We start from the raw sequence: 6,000 nt of genomic DNA, 5'->3' as shown, positions 1-6,000 counted from the left end.
CTCATTCCCCTCTTTCTTACTATGTTATAACTATGGATTGGCCATGGCTGTTTTTATTTTTTATTTTTTCTATTGTGGGTTTGGTGGTGGTGGTTATGGTTTCTAGCTTTTTTTAAAAAAAATAATAATAAATTATTTATTTATTATTTTTATGTTGTGATAGTGGTTATAGTGGTATAAGTATTGTTATGTATAAACTATATATATATGTATAGAAGAGAAGAAGAGATTAGTTTGGTCCATTAAATTTAATTAGGAGGTTAAATTTGTAATTTTATGATTTAAATGGTGTTGTTGACAAGTCAAATAGTTAAAAGATAATTTCATATGGTTTCAGACATCTGGAGGGTGTCAATGCAAAATGTTGAAACCTCAGATGTCAATGTAAAAAAATCCATTAACTGTCCACTAAGTGGCGTTGGCCAAAACCTCAGGGGTGTCAGTGCAATTTACACCTTTTTTTTTTTTTTTTGGCGATGACTCTCCCATTCTCTCTTTTCTCCCTCACCTCCTATTCTCTCTCTCTTATCTCCATTTCTTTCTCCTCTTTTTTTGGATTGTTATAATTCTCAAAATAAGTTGTATAGTAACTTTTTTCCCAAACAAAATAAAAGGAAAAAAATTGTGAGTGAGACCAAAAAATTAATAAATTTAATATATAAATATTTTTTATATATTTTTTTTGTATTCAACAATTAAAATAATTTGACAATTTGTATCTAAAAATATTTGGGTAATTGGGTTGGGTGTGTTTTGACTAGCCCATTTAACACCCAATCATTTTATCACCCACCATAAACGAGTGGATAATGGATTAATAATCAGCCCAAAACCCGTCCAATTGCCACCCCTAATTAAGAGCCATATATGCGATCAACTTCTGATTCAAGAAATATATAGTTTTTTCATGGAAAATCCCAAAGATTTTTCTGGGAGAAATAAAAATGAAAAGCACGTATATATGTACCAATATAAATAGTCATTGATGGTGAATATAAAGTGAAAAAATTCCATTATTGTTCTTGGAGAGCTAGGCACATTGATTGTGCCATGGTGTTGAAATTAAGGAGATACAGAGGTACCATGTTTATTTGAGTTGCAAGAGTATTACTGTATCAGTACGTTATTTTTGTGTGTATACAGACACACACACACACATATATATATATATAATATACAGTGTACTAGCTACTGTATGATGCAAATGGAGATTGGATAGATGAAGATTTGGCGTGAATTGATGATGAGGTGTGACTGCAGAAACCAACAACTACAAGAAAATAAGAAGGAAATGGAAAACTCAAAATCAACAGCTGTAACCAGATCTGATGTCCTCAACCTTTATCTCTCTCTCTGTGTGGTGGGTAATGCGATTTCTTGTTGTTTTGGGTCCTTGTCTTGTAATTTAGTATCTTCCTCCAATAATACAGAGCTCTCTCTCTGTTGTTTGCTGCTATCTCATTCTCATTATTGCCACTATATTTTTGTCGTTTGTTTTGTCTGAGACTGAGACTCAGAGGAGAGGGGTGGGCTCGTGCAACGAGGTTGAGGTTCTTCTTATTCGGGTTCATTTCCTTCTCTCTTTTAAGACTTCTGCTAAACCCTAATGGCACTTTTACGTTCCATCACCTCAACTATTTATCTAGTAAGAGAAACAAAGATATAGAGAGAGAAAGAGAGACGCACACAGTCACACACATCTTCTTATTTAATACACTCTCACTCTTCACTGCTCCCTACTAGCTCTTTCGTATACTTCCCTCAATCTCCTCATCTTTATCTCTCAGTTTTTGTCACCATATTTTTCATTCTTAATCTCTCTCTCTCTCTCTGAATTTATGGATAATTGTAGACATAGAAGACTTCGACATCTTACCATCTCCATTCTCTTTCTCTTGATTTCAAGCTCTACCCAACTGAGATTCATAGCGGAAGGTAAACCTGTCATTGTTTAATTTTCATATCATATACACAGCAGCCCCACACACACAATTCATGATCGATCAAGTGCAATTAATATGAGGTAATTGTTTTTCACATTTTCGCAGGTAGAACAATTTCCAAACCACTTTGTCATTCTCAGCAGGTGAGAATTTCTCTCTCTCTCTCTCTTTATATATGTAATTAAAATCATGACGATGGATGAAAATATACTTATTGATTTTTTGGTCTTACATATGGGCATGCATACATATATATATATATATATGGATAGACAGTAAAGGAGCAGAAGGTGATATTGAGAGGCGAGATTGCTTCGAGACCTCCACTGTGTGAAAGGAGATGTACTACTTGCGGGCACTGTGAGGCCATTCAGGTGCCGACGAATCCACAAATCAAAACTGCAAGCAAAAACTCTTCTTCAATGTTGTCCGGAGGTGATGATGATGATCACAGCTCCAATTACAAACCCATAAGATGGAAGTGCAAGTGTGGGAATTCCATTTTCAACCCTTGATATAATATTATTGCATTAAGTTATTGTTTAATTGAAGTAATGACCCATTTGAATATTTTATGTATATATATGAGTAATACATATTTTGCTTTAAGGGCTTTAACTGATTTTAGTCAGGAGATATGGTGTATTAATTCTGAAGATCTTTTCATCAATATATATATTGGTTCTATGTGACTAATGCATATGCAAGTGTTATATATGCAAAATTACACACACATGCTATGTTTATCCTGTACTAGCATATATGATATATGCACACGTACACGTGCAAGTAGTATAAGTAACGTGTAGTGGAGTACTGGTAACGAATTCAGAAAGGAGGACTAATAAGTTGCAATTTGCAAATAAAAGATTTGATTGAAGTGGACGAGGATTTGGAGTATGTGTTACTACTGTGTGCACTTGAAATTAAATAAGTGCATCTCTGTATTCTGATTTTTTATCAGGGAGTGGCAGGCACCGTTAGGTCACCAAAATATTACTACTGTAGTTGACTCGGCTTTACTCCACCTGCAATAAATCTCAACTTCCCCATAATACCCTCCAAACTGCAAGTTTGAAACTGGTCATTTATGGACGAGAGTTTTAATTTATTTGCTGTTTGTGCAGAGAAATGACGAGAGTCATTACTATCTTTTGAAATTAAAAGTAAAATGCATTTTTTTCTCTTCGGAAAAAAATAATAATAATAATTTATTTTGAGTTTTTAATCTTTTTTTTTTTTTTTTTTTTTTTAATTTTTAACATTGGTTATTAGTAATAGCATATTGTTTGGGTTCGATATTTGGGTTGGGCCTGGTCCCTTGTCTGCCAAAACTGGGCTTGTTATACAGGACTGTTTGACTAATTGGCCCACACTGTAATTACATTTATATTTATGAAAGTGGCTTAAAATTCGAAAAAAAAAGAGTCAAATGACATAATATATAGACTTGGACCATCATGTATGATTTAATGCTACGTTTGGTGTGCAAGAATGGAATGCCCATTCCAACCATTCCTTTGTTTGGTATGCTATTTAAAATTGGAATGGCCATTCCATTGGAATGAAAATTCATTCATGGGAATGAAAATCCATTCCACAACTAAACCTATGGAATGGCCATTCCATTCCCAAGTAATTTATTTTAAAAAATTGACTTCCCAAAACACCCTCATATTCTAAGTCTAAAAACCACCGTTACCTTCCACCACAGTCATCTCCGCCTTTCACCACCACCACCACTACCACTGCCTTCCAACACCACTGACTTTCGCCATCGCCCACCACTTTCCACCACCACCATCGCCACTGCCTTTCACCACCGCTACCGCCACCGTTTGCTGCAACCACCGCCACCGTTTGCTGCAACCACCGCCACCGCCTTCCACCACCGCTACCACCACCACCACCACTACAATTGCCTTTCACCACCTTCCACCACCACCACCGCCACCATCGCCTTTCACCACTACCACCACCTTCCACCACCATCACTGATACAGCCTTTCACTACCACCACCGCCACACCATAGCCCTACACCGCCGCCGCCGCCTTCTACCACCACCACCGCCACCTTTCACCACCATCGCCACTGCCGTTGCCTTTAACAACCACCAACGTTGCCGCCATCGCCTTCCACCACCACTATCGCCTTCTACCACCTTCCATCACCACCACCACCACCACCTTCAACCACCACCACCGCCGCCACCACCACCACCACCTTTCACTATCACCACCACCATCACCTTCCGCCACCACCTTTCGCCATCGCCCACCACCTTCCACCACCGCCACCACCTTCCACTACCGCCACCACCACCTTCCACCACCGCCTTCCACGACCACTATAGTTACACCACTATCTCCTTCCACCACAACCACTACACTACTGCCACCGCCTTCCACCAACACCACTACCACCTTCCACCACCACTGCTACCACCAATTTCCACCATTGCCACCACCGCCGCCTTCCAACACCACTACCTACACTACTACTACTTTCCACTATCCACCACTGCCACTGCCACCATTTATTTTTAAAAAATTATTAGAGAATATCATTTTGTTAATTTAATTTAATTTATTTGTTAATAAGAGGAGGGATATTTTGGAGAATTCAATTAGAAATTTATTCCATTCCAAATTTTAAATTGGTCCAACCAAACACTAGAATGGTTGTTATCATTCCATTCATACACATTTCATATTTACAACCAAACAATAAAATGAGAATGACCATTCCATTCCATTCCCATTCTCATTCCATTCCCACTTGCATTCCATTCCATTACTGCACACCAAACGTAACATAATATCCTAGCAACAAATTAATATTAGAATCAAAGACCCTAAATAGTTGGAAAGATCATACATACATACCCCATGCGGGCACATGACGATATTTAGAGAGAAGAAGGGACAAAAATAGTCTCCATTATCCCTCTCACTGGAAAACTATCTAGTGAGCATTCAATGGCTGAAATGCAGCCACATGTCATAATCTTGTCATGTCATTGCTGAGTCATGCCAAGTCACCGTCAAATCAGCATATCATTAATTATTTTATTGAGCTACGTTATATTTTACCATACCAACAAATACTACATACTTTATACATTATACACTACATCATATACAATATTATTTTATTTCCGTATATTTTTCTTTTTTCTCTAAAAATTCCAAATCTCCTATCCTAGAAGAAAAACCTAATATCAATCCATTATGTATGTTCTTGCCTCTTCAGACGGCGGCTGGCCATCGAAAGAAACCAACACTCAGAGTCACCTCATCCCCCACTCTCTCTCTTTTTTCCTTCCCGTACTACAACTGGGTATTCAATTCTTCACCCTACTACACATGGCATCAAATGTCATATGTTGCCATGAACCCTATTCGTCGACGCCAAACTATGAATCCCTGAATCTTTAAAATGTTCAGAACCAGATCCAAGAAACTCTCAACCCTGAATAAAATCCAAACATATTAATCAACAATAATTCCAAAACCCATTTAAATTTTCAGACATTAATGAAGAATAGACAAACCCCGAATCAGCAAAATTGAGAAAAAGTTGGTCTGCAACTGGAAACATGAAAAGCAAACAAATCCATATGGCAATGAACTCCGTAACAGATCAGACGCAACTATTTGATTTATACAGTCTTATGAATGAGATTTTCCTTATAAGGTTGGAATGGAAATAAGATACTACTCTCTTTTCAGTGTTGAAGAATTTGACATAAATTTTGTTAATTCGTTATATTTTTTTAGTGAATTACTAAGCCATTTATAATATTCTTATATCGTTTTAGAAAAATAACACCATAACGATTTTATAGCTAACATCACAACTAAATTTCATATAGTGTAGGAATACATTTGTTATAAATATCATAATTTATTTCATTCAATGTAAGTTAGATTTGTAAATTTAATCAAAGTCAAAGGAAAACCAACCATGTATTATTACTAACATCATAACGATTTCATAACTAATATCACAACTAAATTTTATATAATGTAGGAACACATTATATAAACATTGAT

This window comes from Cornus florida, unplaced genomic scaffold (genome assembly GCF_030987335.1).
Source record: "Cornus florida cultivar Cherokee Brave unplaced genomic scaffold, ASM3098733v1 CherokeeBrave_3.0.0_Hap2_Chr11, whole genome shotgun sequence".
Lineage (NCBI taxonomy): Eukaryota > Viridiplantae > Streptophyta > Magnoliopsida > Cornales > Cornaceae > Cornus > Cornus florida.
This window is presented reverse-complemented; position numbering follows the sequence as displayed.